The sequence below is a fragment of the Palaemon carinicauda genome, chromosome 27, assembly GCF_036898095.1.
Source record: "Palaemon carinicauda isolate YSFRI2023 chromosome 27, ASM3689809v2, whole genome shotgun sequence".
NCBI lineage: Eukaryota > Metazoa > Arthropoda > Malacostraca > Decapoda > Palaemonidae > Palaemon > Palaemon carinicauda.
The window spans coordinates 43,691,471-43,709,627 of NC_090751.1; the positions used below are offsets into that span (position 1 = coordinate 43,691,471).

An 18,157-nucleotide genomic window follows, 5' to 3' on the forward strand; every position below is an offset into this window, starting at 1 on the left:
TTAAAGTCTGAACAAGTCGTTTAATCATCACCGAATCAAGAATGGGTAATTCATGATAATATGATGCTTGACCTCGAATGTTAAAATCTTTGTTGTCAATATTTAGTTTACACATTTTAGCTTAATTAAGAATATATTAAGCGTTCTGGGCTGGATATTCTGCAACCTGTTCGAAAGCTCATACCTCTAAGACAATCAATTTCAACCTTCAACTACCTCTTGGTAGATCCTTTCCAGGTCCCAGGGGTATACTTTTGACAAATGTATATAAATCACACCTGAGGACATTGAAGGACTTAATCGATCTTCGAAATGAAATAGCGAGCCAGTTGAGAAAGGGTTCTTAGGGATTAATTTCATACCAACCGCTGAAATGGTTTTGAATGATTTTCGTAAATTATCTAGAGAAATCATGAAGAAAAGGAAAACTTGCATAGAATTCTAGTATAGGAACTGTGTGTTTTTTTTGGGTGTGTGAGCGATCTTGTTATTTAATGATTTATTTAACATTTTAATTTATGATTGATTCGGATTGGAAGTCTAGTCGTTTACTGTGGCATTTTAACGACCATAAGGTGTATAGATTACATCGTTTTGTGTTATGGCTGGAGAGTTTGGTTCCAATTTTTTATGTTTAACTGTACGCCTGTTGCTCTGTCTTATTTTCAAAATAGATATAAGTGTAATATTTGTTCATATATACGACAAGATAAGGCCTTTTTTCAGTTGATGAAAATTTTCCCTATTTAATTGTCATCGGAAATTACAGTAGTGCTTTCTTGCCTTGAGACTCTTTTTCACGTAGAGGCATATTCCTTTTAACATTTATTCTGAAATTTTTGAAAAGAAAAAAAAATATATACACATGCGTATGCCTTAGTAGCTCTATTCCCCAATAAAGATTTTCGTCATATTGAAAATAAATCTTGAAATAGTGCATGAATTAAGACGAGACAAATCTTTAATAGGGAATGAAAGATGAGGCGTTCTTGATATAGGGTTCTACCAATCAAGATGATGTTCAGTAAAGGGAATCCTGTCAAATATATAAATATATATATATATATATATATATATATATATATATATATATATATATATATATATATTCATATATATATTCATATATATATGTGTATATATATATATATATATATATATATATATATATATATATGTATATATATATGTATATATATATATGCATATATATACACACACACACACACATATATATATATATATATATATATATATATATATATATATATATACATATATATATATATATATGTATATATATATATATATATATGCATATATATATGTATATATATATATATATATGTATATATATATATATATATATATATATATATATATATATATATATATGTATATATATATATATGTATATATATATATATATGTATATATATATATATATATATATATATATATATATATATATATATATATATATATATATATATATTACTTATCAGTCACAAAACTGCACGTGTCAGATATTAAAGTGCAAAATCGACTGGAAACAGGAAAGTAAAAAACTAGGTACCAAGCGCTCTCATGTATTACATACACTTCTTCAGGGTACATGTATATGTGTGTGTGTGTGTATGTGTGTAGTTTGTTAGCTTGGGTATAATGCTGTAAGTTTACAATTAATATATTACGTTCGAGTGGCGTCTAAAATGGAAGATGTGGTGTAATAGCTGAAATTGTTTTCATTTTTTTTTCTTTTTTTTCAGAAAGGGAAAAGATGGAATTTAGCCTAGTTTCGGATCTTCCAAATCCGTCTCTGACCTTCCTTGGTTACTTCTTAAAAGCATCATAAAAGGGTAAGTAACGATTATTATTATTATTATTATTATTATTATTATTATTATTATTATTATTATTATTATTGCAAGCTAAGCTATAACCTTATTTGGAAAACCAGAATGCTATAAGCAGTGAGGAAAGGAGATAAGGAAATGAATAAACTTTAAGAGAAATAATAAACAAAAAGACAATATATTTTAAGAACAGTAACAACATTAGAATAGAACTTTCATTGATAAACTATAATAGTGTACCTGTGTGTACCCTCAAGCAAGAGAACGCTGCCACAAGACAGTGAAAGACCATGGTACAGAGGGTATGGCATTACCCAAGCTTGAAAGACCATGGTACAGAGGCTATGGCATTACCCAAGACTTAAAGACCATGGTACAGACGCTATGGCACTACCGAAGATTGGGAAAGACCATGGTACAGAAGCTTTGTGGCACTATCCAAGACTAGAGAACACTGGTTTGATTTTGGAGTGCCCTCCTAGAAGAGCTGCTTACCAAAGCTAAAGAGTCTTTTCTACCCTTACCTAGAGGAAAGTGGCCACCAAACAATTACATTGCAGTAGGTAACCCCTTGAGCAAAGCAGAATTGTTTGGCAATCACAGTGTTATCAGGTGTATGGGGAAAGAGGAGAATGCGTAAAGAATAGACAAGATAATTCGGTGTATGTTTAGGCAAAGGAAAAATCCGTAACTAGAGAGGGATCCAAAGTAGTACTATCAGGCCAGTCAAAGGACCCAATAACTCTAGCGGTAGTATCTCAACTGGTGGCTAATGTATTGGCTCACTTACTATAGAGAGTATTTGTAGCCAAGGATAATAGACAAGAAACTATTATCCTTGTTTGAAGCGTCCTTTCGCACCCGAGCTGGACTCTGTTTTTAATCTACTTCCAAAAATCCAGTCAACTTTATTATTATTATTATTATTATTATTATTATTATTATTATTATTATTATTCAGGAAAAGTAATCGTAAACAGTCGATTTCTATATTAAAGAGCATGGAGAATTTCAAAGACATATATCAACTTTATTATTATTATTATTATTATTATTATTATTAATATTATTATTATTATTATTATTATTATTATTATTATTAGCGAAGCGTCATTTGCGCTTCTGTCGTAGTGATTATATCTCCGTGAAAATGGGACAGTGCGTAGGAGCTCAATGTCCATCTCAGGAATATCAAGGGAAGTAAGAATATCAGAAAACGCGTACAGTGTAACCACCTTGTTCTGACGAGGAATTTTGACGTATTCGTCAGGAGACATTTTCGTCAGAATTTGCATCCATAGTAACCTTAGCCTAAATTTAGGCATTCCTAATAGATTGGAAAAAGTAGCCATCTTCTCCTTCTCCTTCTCCTTCTCTTTCTCCTCCTCTTTCTTCTTCTTCTTCTTCTTCTTCTTCTTCTTCTTCTTCTTCTTCTTCTTCTTCTTCTTCTTATGGACTTTCAAATTTTATATATTTATTTTGTATTTACTATCTAGCTTTGGGGAATCTTCCTTAGAGAGTACATCATACTAGAAGAAGTCAGACTTGTTTTTTCTGTATTTGTTCACGTGACAAAGAAACAGTATAAGGAACAAAGCGTACTAGATCAAGTCAGATTTCTAACTTCTGTTGAGTCCATCTTGTAGAATATCTCTTAGGTATCCAGAATAAGATTGGGAACAGTCGCCATCCTATTGTTTCCGGCACCATCTTTTGGATTTTGGAATTTTATGATTTTTTGGAATTATTGAATTGATAATTTTGGGATCTTTTATTTTATATGTTTTATGGGTTTTTTAGTTTTTGTATATTTTTTTTCAAGTTTTTATAATTTTATTTTCTTGATATTTGTACTCTTAAATAAGTCCATAACCTAACCCTGTTTCTTCTGACTTTTCATATTCGAGTATTTCTCGTATTCAAGCTTAGGCAGCTTCTTTGGAACCTCATCTTAGAATTTCTGTTAGTAGCACATATTTTTCCACATCCAATAGTTTACCATTATTCACATTTTCAGTGATTTTTCCAGTTCCCTTGAAATGCTCCATAAGTTTTTTCACTTGCCCATTTTGAACTTCTACTAAGCTTGTTTTCTTGTTCCATATTCCCTTTTCTCTCTTTAACTTATTCTCGTATTTTTGAACGAGTTCATCAACTATTCCAGTTGTGTGTGATCTTTCATACTCCAGTATTTCTCGTATTTTATCCAAGGCTGAGTCCTTGACATTTCTTATTAGAATTTCTCTTAGTACCACATTATCTTCCACTTCCAAGAGTTTCATATTTTTCAGCGATATTTCAAGTTCCTTCGAAATGCTCTATAAGTTCTTTCACTTGGCCTTTTTTATCTTCTTCTGGGCTTGTTTTCTTCTTCCATATTCCTTTTTGTCTTTTTATCTTATTCTCGTATTTCTGAATTAGTTCATCAACTATTCCTATTTCTTGTGATCTTTCGTATTACAGCATTGCTAGTATTCTAGCTTAGGCTGAGATCTTAGCATCTCTTTTCAGAATTCCCCGCATCCCAACCACATATTCTTCCATATCAAGTATGTTATTATTAGTTTGATCTCCGACGACATTAACCTTTCCCTCGAATTTTACTTGATCTTTTTTTCCATATATGGGAATTCTCTCTTTCCTCCATGTTTCTCCAAGACTTTTCAATTAAACCTTCGACAACGGTCTTGTTTCTATTATCGAGTTTTCTGTCACCCACCATATTTTTGACGATTCCTTCCTTCTGGGCATTATAAGGTCGTGGTTCATTCTCAGATATTTCTCTTGTATGGGTAGTAGAAGTTCCGGAATCCAAGACGGAACAACAGTGACAACTTAAAAGCTTCTCTTTTGAAGCTCCAATAAGATCCTTAAGATTCTGTTTCATTCCAGAAACGACTGTAGCATCCAAACCTGAACCACAATAACAATTACAAGTAAAACTATCAATGTTCAATCTTACTTCAGCCCATCACCTGCCTTAATTTGAGAAAAATGAACTAGCGATCTCGACGAAGTCCTTACTTGAGTCTCTTGAATGTCTTCACAACGAAACTGGATCGTGGAGACATCTGGGATCTGACGAAAGATTTTAGATTTTCTTTTCCTAATTTATATTCGAATTATCGAGTAATTATATATATATATATATATATATATATATATATATATATATATATGTATGTATATATATATATATATATATATATATATATATATATATATATATATATATATATATATATATATATATATATATATATATATATATATATGAAACAGCTTCTCTCTAATGCAATTTTCATTGAAGATGATAGCCTTAGTGGCGTCAATGTGTTTCCTGCAGGAATCTTCATATTTCTTCAGTGTCTTTAAGTGTTTAGTGCTGAAGTGAGTAAAGAAGAAGAAAAAGAATAATCATCGTTCATTAAACCTAAAGCTTGCGTTTAAAAAAATCAAAGAAACTGAGGAAATATGAAGATCCCTGCAGAAAATACATTGACGCCACGAAGGGTATAACCTTCAATGAAGACAAAATATCTCTGAACATGCTGGGCTCCAGTTAGGTTTTACGGAAAAAAAACTGCATTTTTATATTTTTATTATTTGGTGTTGACATGCTTTTTGTATCACTTTCTTTACTTGACTCTTTGTCGAAAATTGGAATGCATTTTTGCAACGGAAGTGAAGTCGGTTCTTCAAGAATTGTTTGGATTTGCGGTTATCTCCGATTCAGTTTTATTTGAAACGGCGTTTTTCCGTGTGACAAAAAAGGCCCTAGGCTCCAATGTAAATCTTTTCAGTGAAGATGTTCTCCCCCCCCTATCCAGGCCGTCCATTTTGTTTTCTCTTCATTCTCCGATGGAGTTCAATTCCACGGTTGGGAAGCGGTTGACGCACCACAGCTTAGAATATGAGGCTTTCTCCCTGTTCACTCTCACAATTTTTACACCACCTCATAAGGCTTGTGGCTTTAGGATTCTCCGGGAAGTACTGGCTATAGGATTCAGGAAGTCTCACGGCTTCAGCGATTTCGTTTCAGTGAAGAATCCTCTGAAGACGTTTCTGCACCCACCATCCAGGCCGTCCATGTTTTTTTCTCTAACATTCTCCCATGTAGTTCAAGATTCCACGGTTGGGAAGGGGTTGAAGCAGCGCAGCTTAGAATGTGAGGCTTTCTCGCCATTCCCACTCACAATTTTGACGCTTGAAGACTCCGTTGATCCATGAGTCTAGTTCATCTGGAACGGTCTCAATCCCCGCAACAGCTCATAAGGCTTATGGCTTTAGGATTCGGGAAGTCTTGGATTTAGGTTTCTCCGGGAAATCTTGGCTTTAGGATTCTCCGGGAAGTCTCTCGGCTTCAGCGTTTTATTTCCAGTGAAGAATCCTCTGCTCTTTCATCCAGGTTATGCATGCTTTACCACTTCCATATGCGGTACTTAAGAATAGTTTTCGTTTATAATTAGATATTCCCCATAATGGCGTTCAAAGAACTGAAGACAGGATCTCTCCGGACAGACTGATCCTCAGTAAGTTTACGGTATAACAGGAAAACTGCATTTACGTTTCTCCATTTGTTATTCGGAGTCTTCTTCAGAGCTCATCATCTCCTCGAGAAGGAGGTTATCGAGTGTCGTCAGGAATACGTTAGCTGAATGATGGAATTTCGCTTTTATATAAAGACTGTGGCGGTGAAAATTTCAAGTTGAAAAATATCCTCATACTCTGAAAGGAATTATCAAATATTGATAAATGAAAATGAAAACTTCTGAGATAAATGATTTTTCACAAGGTTTTACTATATATATATATATATATATATATATATATATATATATATATATATATATGTATATATATATATATATATATATATATATATATATATATATATATATATATATATATATATATATATATAAACCCCGTGTATTGCATAAAGTAAGGCAATCTTATAAGTGTGTGTATTTATATATGTATGTATATATATATATATATATATATATATATATATATATATATATATATATATATATATATATATATATATATATATATATATATATATATAGTGACTACGACGTGTTTCCTTATCTTAATCTTCCAAAGACATTGAATACATATAAGATAGTTTAGAGTTGAAAATGATTTAGTTACCATTCATCTTTATGCTTATGTATTATTCCTATTCAATTTCTATTAATCTTTTTAAATAAGTAAAGCATTAAAACTTCATGTTTTCTACTTTGAATTCACTACACATTAAAAAATTTAAATTACCGACACTTAACCAAGATTTTACTGTTGGAAAATTGTTTAGTTTACCATTTGTTTATATTATTTTGGCCTTTTGTTATTGACAGAAATTTTGAAATTGAATTCAGATAGATAATAAATCTTGTTTTCCATGAACAAAATATTACTAGACTATTCTGTAAGTGAATCAAGAGAGTCAATGAAATTCAGTGTGAAATATTTATATAACCTTAAATCCCGTTTCCTTTGCTTTTCATTCCGGGGGGGATTAGTTTTCCGGATTTATGATAAGTAATACTTCGTAATGTCATTATAATTTTAGTAGTTATTAATGTTGGTTATTGCTGTTATTATTGTTGTTATCATTGTTATAACTTGTTACATATAATAGCTAAGGTGCTGAACAACGATTGACCTGATAAAGTTAATTGAAACATGGGCGGGATTTTTAACTCCTCACCCTTACCCTAAAAAGTATATATATATATATATATATATATATATATATATATATATATATATATATATATATATATATATATATATATATATATATATATATATAGTATATATATATATATATATATATATATATATATATACAGTATATATATATATATATATATATATATATATATATATATATATATATATATATATATATATATATATATATATATATATATTCTTAGCAGTATAATCTTAGTGAGTTACAGCAAAGTAGACCACAAATAAAATACAGGTGATACAAAACTCCTTTATTTTCTGATAAGTTATATAGTGACTTAGATCTTCTGGAAAGAAACTCGGGCTATTTTTTGCAAGTGTTAATCTCTGCTATTATTATTATCATTATTATTATTATTATTATCATTATTATTATTATTATTATTACTTGCTAAGCTACAACCCCTAGTTGGAAAAGCAGGATGCTATAAGGCCAGGTGCTCCAACAGGGAAAATAGCCCCGTGAGGAAAGGAAACAAGAAAAAATAAAATATTTCAAGAGTAACATCATTGAAATAAAGATCTATATAACTATAAAAACTTTAACAAAACAAGAGGGAGAGAAATAAGATAGGACAGTGTGCCCGAGTGTACCCTCAAGCAAGAGAACTCTACCCCAAGACAGTGGAAGACCATGGTACAGAGGCTATGGCACTACCCAAGACTAGAGAACAATGGTTTGATTTTGGAGTGTCCTTCTAGAAGAGCTGCCTACCAAAGGTAAGGAATCTCTTCTACTCTTAGCAAGAATAAAGTGGCCACTGAACAAATACAGTGCAGTAACCCCTTGGGTGAAGAAGAATTGGTTGGTAATCTCAGTTTTGTCAGGTGTATAAGGACAGAGGAGAATATGTAAAGAATAGGCCAGATTATTGGGTGTATGTGTAGGTGAAAGGAAAATAAACCGTAACCAGAGATAAGGATCCAGTGTAGTACTGTCTCTTCAGACAAAGGATCCAATAACTCTAGCGGTAGTATCTCAACGGGTGGCTGGTGCCCTGGCCAACTTTCTACCTTCTAGTTATAATGGAAAGAGAGCTTCATTTGGCCTAAAGTCCTAAAAAGGTTTCGAAAGTTTATTTTTCCAATTAAAATAGCCTGTTGTGGTTGATGTTTATCACGAAATATTTTGTGTTGTATTTTCTTATATAAAATTATATTTAATCAGGAAAACTTTTATGATTTTTTGTAGTATTTACAACAGAACAAATGACCCCGATATTGTTATATGTGATTGTGAATAGAAGGTACATTTTTATATGCAAGTTATTATTATTATTATTATTATTATTATTATTATTATTATTATTACTTGCCAAGCTACAACAATATTTGGAAGAGCAGGATGCTATAAACCTAGGGTCTCCAACAGGGAGGGAAAATAGCCTAGTGAGGAAAGGAAACCAGGAAATAAGAGATTTATATAATCAAAATAAAATATATAAAAAGTGTAACAACATTAAAATAAATATTTCATATATAACTATAAAAACTTTAACAAAATAAGGGGAAGATATATAGATAAAATAGTGTGCCCGAGTGTACCCTCAAGCAAGAGAACTCTACCCCAAGACAGTGGAACAGATATAAATTAATTGAAAGTTTAAAGTCTGAACAAGTCGTTTAATCATCACCGAATCAAGAATGGGTAATTCATGATAATATGATGCTTGACCTCGAATGTTAAAATCTTTGTTGTCAATATTTAGTTTACACATTTTAGCTTAATTAAGAATATATTAAGCGTTCTGGGCTGGATATTCTGCAACCTGTTCGAAAGCTCATACCTCTAAGACAATCAATTTCAACCTTCAACTACCTCTTGGTAGATCCTTTCCAGGTCCCAGGGGTATACTTTTGACAAATGTATATAAATCACACCTGAGGACATTGAAGGACTTAATCGATCTTCGAAATGAAATAGCGAGCCAGTTGAGAAAGGGTTCTTAGGGATTAATTTCATACCAACCGCTGAAATGGTTTTGAATGATTTTCGTAAATTATCTAGAGAAATCATGAAGAAAAGGAAAACTTGCATAGAATTCTAGTATAGGAACTGTGTGTTTTTTTTGGGTGTGTGAGCGATCTTGTTATTTAATGATTTATTTAACATTTTAATTTATGATTGATTCGGATTGGAAGTCTAGTCGTTTACTGTGGCATTTTAACGACCATAAGGTGTATAGATTACATCGTTTTGTGTTATGGCTGGAGAGTTTGGTTCCAATTTTTTATGTTTAACTGTACGCCTGTTGCTCTGTCTTATTTTCAAAATAGATATAAGTGTAATATTTGTTCATATATACGACAAGATAAGGCCTTTTTTCAGTTGATGAAAATTTTCCCTATTCAAATGTCTTTGGAAATTACAGTAGCCATATTTTGCCTTGAGGCTCCTTTTCACATACAGTAGAAGCAAATTCCCTTTTTCATTTATTCTGAAATTTAGAAAAATATACACATGCTTAGGCTTTAGTAGCTCCATTCCCCAATAAAAAAAATCGTCGTATTGAAAATAAGTCTTGAAAAAGTGCATGAATTTATACAAAAAATATAAATCGTTAATAGGTAATGAAAGAGTCGGGGTTCTAGATATAGAATTCTATCGATCAAGATGATGTTCAATAAAGGTAATGTTGTCTAATGTATATATATGTATATGTATATATATATATATATATATATATATATATATATATATATATATATATATACACATATATACGTATATACGTATATTATATATATATATATATATATATATATATATATATATATATATATATATATATATATATATATATTGTGTATGTATAGAAAGGAAACTTCGAGATTTTTGGCTTTTAGATGTAATAATGGAAATGTAAAGCTGTCAGTATGTTGGGCGTTGCTTGTTGTTCGCGTTCCCTTGTCATTTTTCCACATATTGTTCGTGAGGATATTTGATCATATAATCTCATCAAAGATTTTACTCAATTTTCTAATAATATATCCAATTCCTGGGATTATTCTTAAGTTACAATATGTACGGTTTCTATGAATCTACGTTCATAGTCTAGCTTGTCATTTTCAAAGGTGTGGTGTATTTGCTAAAATTGTTTTCATTTTTTTTTTCAGAAAGGGAAAAGGTGGAATTTAGCCTAATTTCGGACCTTCCAAATACATCACTGACCTTCCTTTGTTACTTCATAAAGGCATCTTAAAAGGGTAAGAAACTATTATTATAATTATAATTATTATTATTATTATTAGTAGTAGTAGTAGTAGTAGTAGTAGTAGTAGTAGTAGTAGTAGTATTACAAGCTAAGCTATTACCCTAGTTGGAAAAGCAGAATTCTATAAGCCAAAGGGCTTCAACAGGGAAAAATAGCCCAGTGAGGAAAAGAAATGAGGAAATGAATAAACTAACAACATTAGAATAGAATTTTCATAAATAAACGATAAAAATTTGAAAAAACAGTACAAAAATAAGATAGACTACTATGAGATTCAGGGCCTCTGTAACACGGTTTTTTGGCCTTTGCTCCTTATCAATGCATCGGATGTAGCTGAAAGTTGACATATGTATATTTTACAACCACACACAAATTATTTCAGCATTATCAATAACCTAAACCCGATAGTTTTAATTTTTATAGAGTAAAAATGATCTAGCCGACACCATGGCCAGTGATAACGAGCCAAGAGTCGAAAACATTCATTACGTAAGCAATGTAAACACCCTTTGACAAAATTTTGACCCGCCCATCCACCAGACACCCATTCACCTTGTTCCATCGGCTCTGAAACCCATAACAGTCAAGAATGGCTAACGGGATTTGGAATTGCCCACGTTGTTGCAAAACTGCATTTGTCTTACGACTTGCAACTTTATACAGTCAAGAGAAAGCCCGTGGCCATATTTACTATAGCCTGAATAGGTAATTATTCAGTTTCTAGTTTAAATCCAATGTTTATGATTTGATTTGTATTTAGCGTAATATGATTATAATACCTGTAATGTCATTCAGGCTTTTGAACATTTCCATTAACTATTCACTATGCCACCAAGAGAAAAAAATAGAGAGATTGTATGTAAACAGTCTTTTTGGGCTCAAGCCATGGCGTCCTGATGGAAGGTTCCTTTTTGGTAGCTTCCTTGGGTATAAGACTACTAAGATATTCCCAGAGAATTTAACCACAGGTTATCACAGAATTCTAACTTCTGGAGCGAGTATCTCAAAGGTTTCCCTTTAAGACATCGTAATACAACAGGGGACGCGCATGTCTGAACGCGCCACATAGCTATCTTCACCCCGAACAGAGTTAATGCTTCGGTGTGTAAGGACTGAGAATAGCTGGGAGCCGTTCCACAGCTAATCTCACTCGTGGCTACTACTGATACTCGAGACGTAAACAAACGGACGCCATTGCTCTAATGACGTCACGCCCGTCTTCATCCTTTGTTTAGTAGCTGCCCTACTTAGACGGATTTTCCCTGTGTTAACTTTATCGTTTTGCATCTTCGCTATGTCGTTACCTTCAGCCTCGCCTTCTTCTGGAAAGTTGAGTACAAGGTTCCAGTATTGTTTAATTAAGCTCTGGCCGTAAAGTAAATATTACTTTTCGAGATAATTGCTGTTTTGTGGCAGAGCTGTGCCTCTACCGGACCCGCCATTTTATGGCGTCGTTGTTGTTATGCATGTCTTATTTAGTTAGCCACAACAACGTTTCCGGCATTATATACTAATCGAATACATTAGTTTATTTAGTCTTCATAGCTAGGAACTTTTATATCGTGTTTAGACGCTTTTTATCGGTCATCGATTGACCTCATACCAGTCGGCTACTATAGCCCCCAGGCCAGGAGCCTACATACAAGTGTTCATGCATGATTTATTAGTGATCCTAGACTAAGTTATGAAGATAGTGGCATTATTATTTTACAATACTTTTGACAGTGATGCAAATGTTTTCGCCTTCAGGGACCATATAGGGGTTAGGCTAGTCAGTGACTCTTTCTAGCCTAACCTAATGTTAGGACCCCTATATGCTTCCTTCATCCCCTGCCTTGGCATTCCCTCTATTTAGCCTTGATTCCTTTTCTGAGTAAAGGGATTAATTGTCTAATAGAGTATATATCGCCTCTCTGTCCTCCCTAAAGGAATGAACCCCCTTTAGGGCTGCGTCCGAGAGTGAGGTTAGGCTAGCCTACCTCTATGGCTAGGATAGTCTATGACTTTCCTGCGATAGCGATATGTCTTCTTCCTTTCCTAGTTCAGGACTCTTAGCCCTGTTCTAGGTTAGGTTAGGAAGGTTTCTCTGTTCCATGCTGAAACTGTACTCTTGCACCGTTTTAGCTGATCTGCCTGATCTTAGGTTAGGGAGTGTCCTCCCTTTCCTTAGTGGCCGCTCTGGTACAGAAACCCTTCCTGGGAAGACTTCTCTCTTCTCCCTCCCCACCTATCTCTTGTATAGCCTAGCCTATGCTTAGGTTAGTTTATACTCATCTGTCCCCTGTCCTACAACTCCTCCTTAGGGTGGAAGAGTAGGGCTACCCGAGCTTCCTTGTGCAGTCCGCTCTGGTACATATACCTTCATAGTGTCCTATAAGGTTAGTTACCAGTATAGTTCTGCATATGGGAGTCTCCCCCCCCCCTTGGGTGTTCCCTAGCCCTCCCTTGGGCTACCTTGCTCCCGGTCCCTAGTGACCCCTGCTCATGGATGTTAGAGCCTGCCTCTATCATGGGTACACCCCCTCAGGGAGGGGGAGGGATGTCTGGAATCCTGATGATACTTCCTACATCCCTTCCCCCCTCCCCCCTGTCTCTCTCCCTATCCGGGTGCCGGTCTCTTGCCGCCTCTACTGTCGGCAATACCTGCCTCCTACTTGGTGACTCTCCCTAACCTTGCCGCCAGCCCCCCGTGTACCGAGGGACTGCCGGCTGCCGCCGGCTACTACCGGCGGCTCTCCTACTCCTATCTAGTCGTCCGCTTGCCGGTCGACCGCCGGAGTGCCGGCATATACTGCCGGCAACCCGATACAGCCTTTACCATCCTTATCCCAGTCACCAACCTGGCATCCTCCGACTGCCGGAGCCGCCGCTCCCTGCCGGCGTGCCGCCGTTGTGCCGGCGGCCGCCATCCTGGTATTTAACTGACTTTGAAAATTGTCTGTCCTAATGCCAGAATCTATGCTGGAGCGAGCTCCGGCATGCCGGCGGCTTGCCGGATGCCCCGGAGGCGTCAAGAATACTTGCACCCCCTTACTGTAGCTATCATAAGACTATGATAGCCCTATATCGCAAACAGATAAGCTGCTTCTGCTATTAAGATCAGTACCTAGTACTGCTCTATTAGTGATCATGCTGTCTCTTTGCATTCTTCTAATTCCAGCATGCTATGTGCATCTTAGCGCGGCTGGTTGCCAGAAGCAGTTACCTTTTAAATGAGGCCTTCTGGCCCTTAACTGGGAACCGAATGAATTCGATCCCAATCTTGTCCTTGGTTTTTTCCATGGAATTCCAAAATACTTGGAATTCTAGGAAACTATATCCAGTGCCCTCGGTCATTTGGATTATCCAGGGACCAAGCTTATGGTAACCAGCCGGGCGAGATGCATGGAGCATGTTCTCCTTTACTATTTTCATTCTCTATGCATCACACCTTCTTTAAGTTAAAATTAATGATTAATATTAACTTAGTTTAAGAGCCATTCTTATGACTCCCCCATACTCATTTTCTCTTTCTTCCACAGGAGGAGCAGATGAAGTGTGATTTCGCCTTCTGCGCTGTGAAACGCCCGCAGTTTTACGGGCATACGGCTTGCAGGACTCACGCCCCTTGTGCAGACAAGAAAGGGGATTTGAAGTTTTGGAATCCACTGGATTGTACGGTCTGCCAGGCCCACCTAGTTGAGGCCTTCCATAACCCTCCTTCAGCGGAGGTTAGAGACATTTCTCGTGAAAAGCTGCGCAAGTGGGTGCGTGGCTTCCAGAAAAATGCTACCGGACCGTACCTGGCCACCGAAGAACTGAGGTCACTATTGTTCCCTAAGGCCTCCCCTGACTCAGTGGTACCCAAAGATGTGATCCCCACTGTCCAAATTACGGTGGAACCTGATGTGGTCATGGCTCAGTCCATGCACGAGTGTCGTTTAGATTCCGAGGATGATGAACAGATTTCAGACGTCTCGGAAGACACGGAGAAGACGCTCATGGCTCAAGGAGCCGAAGAGGACGAAGACAAGGTGGAGTACACCGAGTCGGAGCTAGAAGCTGCTCCCTCGTCCATCCCCCCTCCTACTCCTACACCGACGGAAATGTCTATTCCGTCTACCTCCTCGACTCCGGATCCTTCTTCTTCTACTCAAGAACTGATCCGGCTGATTAGAGCCGTCATGGACGACAGGCTGAAGGAGAACCAGGAGTCCATCAGGTCGATGATAGGATCCAGAGAGCCGAAGAAGATTTCGGTCAAGGATCTCACCGCTTGCTCTCATGCCAACCCGTGGAGGTATGCAGAGCATATGGTTATTGCGACCGGCAGGATCTTTGTCAGTGATAAGATCGGCACGGTCCCTTTGGAAGATGTGGAATTCTTCCCAAGCTTTGAGGCCTACCCGGACTGTTACGTCCGGCTTCGTTCCGAACCTGCCTCGAAGGAAGAGACCGAACCTAAAGAAGAGATAGTGTTCGATCTCACAAAGGCCCAGGCTATGCTAGCCTCCGCATTTAAGAGTAGAGGCTTTACCTGCTCTAAGCTTCCGGCTTTGAGCAAGAAGCACCCTACGTACGTTGCACCTGACACTGCGGTTCTTCCATTCTTGGAAAAGGCCTTAGCTGCATGCCTTAAAGCGGCGGAAGAAGGGAAACCCTGCCCTGCACTGGAGGAGTGCAGACCCTTCTCCATCGTGACCCCCCCTGACGCTCGACAATGGAAAGATGTTCAGCATACTTTCGTCGTGGGAAGGCTCGATCCTGACGTCGCCGGACGTCAGTTTAATGAAGACCTCCCTAAGCTCAACAATCACCTCCTTCGCCGGGAACAAGACACGAAGGAGAGGCTTGCGGCATCTCTTTCTCATCAAGTCCAACTGGAAGTTATGGCCTGTGACACTAGAGTACCAGATCACTACATGGTACTCTCCAAATCCCACTTACTGACGGTAATGAAGGACTTGTACCACTTCATAAAGGCTCGAAGAGCCTGTCGTGAATTCGTGTTTGCCGGTGCCACCGTGAAACACGAACCCCGGAGGCTGATTTCCTCCAACATCTGGGGAAAGCACCTGTTTCCTTCTGACCTTGTGAAGGAAATAACTGACAGAGCCGCCACGGAGAATAGGAACCTTCTCCACAAGTGGGGCATGTCCAGGAAAAGGAAACCCTCTCAGGACGACGGACCTCAGCCTAAGAGGAAACCTCAAAAGTCAAAACCCCAGCAACGTCAGCAAAGACGTCAGTTTCCGGGACCCGCTACCTCCCAAGTGGTTGCCCAACCACAACAGACCTTTCAATTGGTCCCCCAACCGGTGTTGTCACAGTCACCGGTCTTCACCCCTGCCTTTGAGCAACCATCAACTACCTTTCATGCCAAAGGTAGAGGCTCATTCAGGGGTGCAAGCAGAGACGCATCTCGCCGTCCCTCCAGAGGTAGAGGAGGAAAGGGAGCTAGCGGCCGAGGCAACAAGTCCTCGGGACACCAGAAGCAATGAAGTGCTTCCGGTGGGAGGAAGACTCCGCCAATTCCAGGATCGTTGGACCTTCGATCCCTGGGCACACAGCATCATCAAGAACGGTCTAGGCTGGAGTTGGACGCAACCACCCCCAATCTTCCAGCAGTTCTTCCAGCAATCAACCCCCCTTCTGGAAGAATATGTTCTAGACCTCTTGAACAAGAAGGTGATAAGGAAGGTAAAGTCCACCAGGTTCCAAGGGAGACTGTTTTGTGTTCCCAAGAAGGACTCAGACAAACTCAGAGTCATTCTGGACTTATCCCCCCTCAACAAGTTCATAGAGAACAACAAATTCAAGATGCTGACGCTTCAACAAATAAGGACCCTTCTGCCTCAAGGTTCCTACACGGTCTCTATAGACCTGGCGGATGCCTACTGGCACATTCCAATGAACCATCACGCTTCCTCCTACCTAGGATTTCGACTCCAAAGGAAAAGCTACGCCTTCCGGGCCATGCCCTTCGGCCTCAATGTGGCCCCTCGGATCTTCACAAAACTGGCGGATGCCATAGTACAACAGCTCCGCCTAAGAAACGTCCAGGTGATGGCCTACCTCGACGACTGGCTAGTCTGGGCTCCATCGCCCGAAGAGCGTGCAAAGTCTTGCAACGAAGTTACCCAGTACCTAGAACACCTGGGATTCAAGATCAACGAGAAAAAATCTCGCCTCTCTCCAGCTCAGAAGTTTCAGTGGTTGGGAATCCACTGGAATCTTCAGTCACACCGCCTTTCCATCCCCCAGAAGAAAAGGAAGGAAATAGCAGGGTCTGTCAAGCGACTACTGAAATCCAAACGCATTTCAAGACGACAGCAGGAACGAGTTCTAGGCTCTCTACAATTCGCCTCAGTGACAAACCCAGTGCTTCGTGCACAGCTAAAGGATGCCGCGGGAGTCTGGAGACGTTCGGCATCCATCGCTCGAAGAGACCTCAAGAGACGGCTTCCAAACAGACTACGACGCCTCCTAAAGCCGTGGTCGGAAGAAAAGGCCCTGAAAAGGTCCATTCCTCTCCAACACCCTCCTCCATCACTCAACATCCACACGGATGCCTCACTGGAAGGTTGGGGAGGTCACTCCCACCAGAAACAGGTTCAAGGTACCTGGTCTCCACTATTCAAGACGTTCCACATAAACATCTTGGAGGCCATGGCGGTCCTTCTAACTCTGAAGAAGTTATCCCCGCCGCCCTCGATCCACATCCGTCTAACCCTAGACAACTCGGTGGTAGTTCGTTGTCTCAATCGCCAAGGCTCAAGATCGCCCCAGATAAATCAGGTGCTTCTCCCAATCTTCCGTCTGGCGGAGAAGAAGAAGTGGCACCTGTCTGCAGTTCACCTACAAGGATTCCGCAATGTGACAGCGGATGCTCTATCTCGGACAAACCCGATAGAGTCGGAATGGTCTCTAGACGCAAGATCGTTCTCCTTCATCTCTCACCAAGTCCCAGAACTTCAGATAGATCTCTTTGCAACGAGCGACAACAATCAACTTCCTCTGTACGTAGCCCCGTACGAGGACCCCAAAGCAGAAGCGGTGGACGCCATGTCACTGGACTGGAACAGGTGGTCCAAGATCTACCTGTTCCCTCCCACCAACCTTCTGTTGAAAGTCCTCTCCAAACTGAGAACCTTCAAAGGGACAGCGGCCCTAGTGGCTCCCAAGTGGCCCCGGAGCAACTGGTACCCCCTGGTCCTGGAGCTGCAGCCCAAGCTGATCCCTCTCCCGGGCCCAGTTCTCTCTCAACAAGTACAGAAGTCGACTGTCTTCGCTTCATCATCGAAAATCAAGGACCTTCATCTCATGATTTTCTCTCCCTTG

The 18,157-nt window shown here is 38.2% G+C and overlaps 1 long non-coding RNA gene across 1 annotated transcript in view; it reads left to right on the plus strand.

The window, feature by feature from the left end:
• The first annotated feature begins 1,773 nt into the window (after positions 1-1,773).
• Positions 1,774-18,157, plus strand: part of LOC137621176 (uncharacterized) — a 30,011-nt gene continuing 13,627 nt past the window's right edge. Inside the window, exon 1 of the long non-coding RNA XR_011040157.1 lies at positions 1,774-1,859. This is a non-coding gene — a long non-coding RNA (uncharacterized lncRNA). The remainder of the gene's footprint in view (positions 1,860-18,157) is intronic.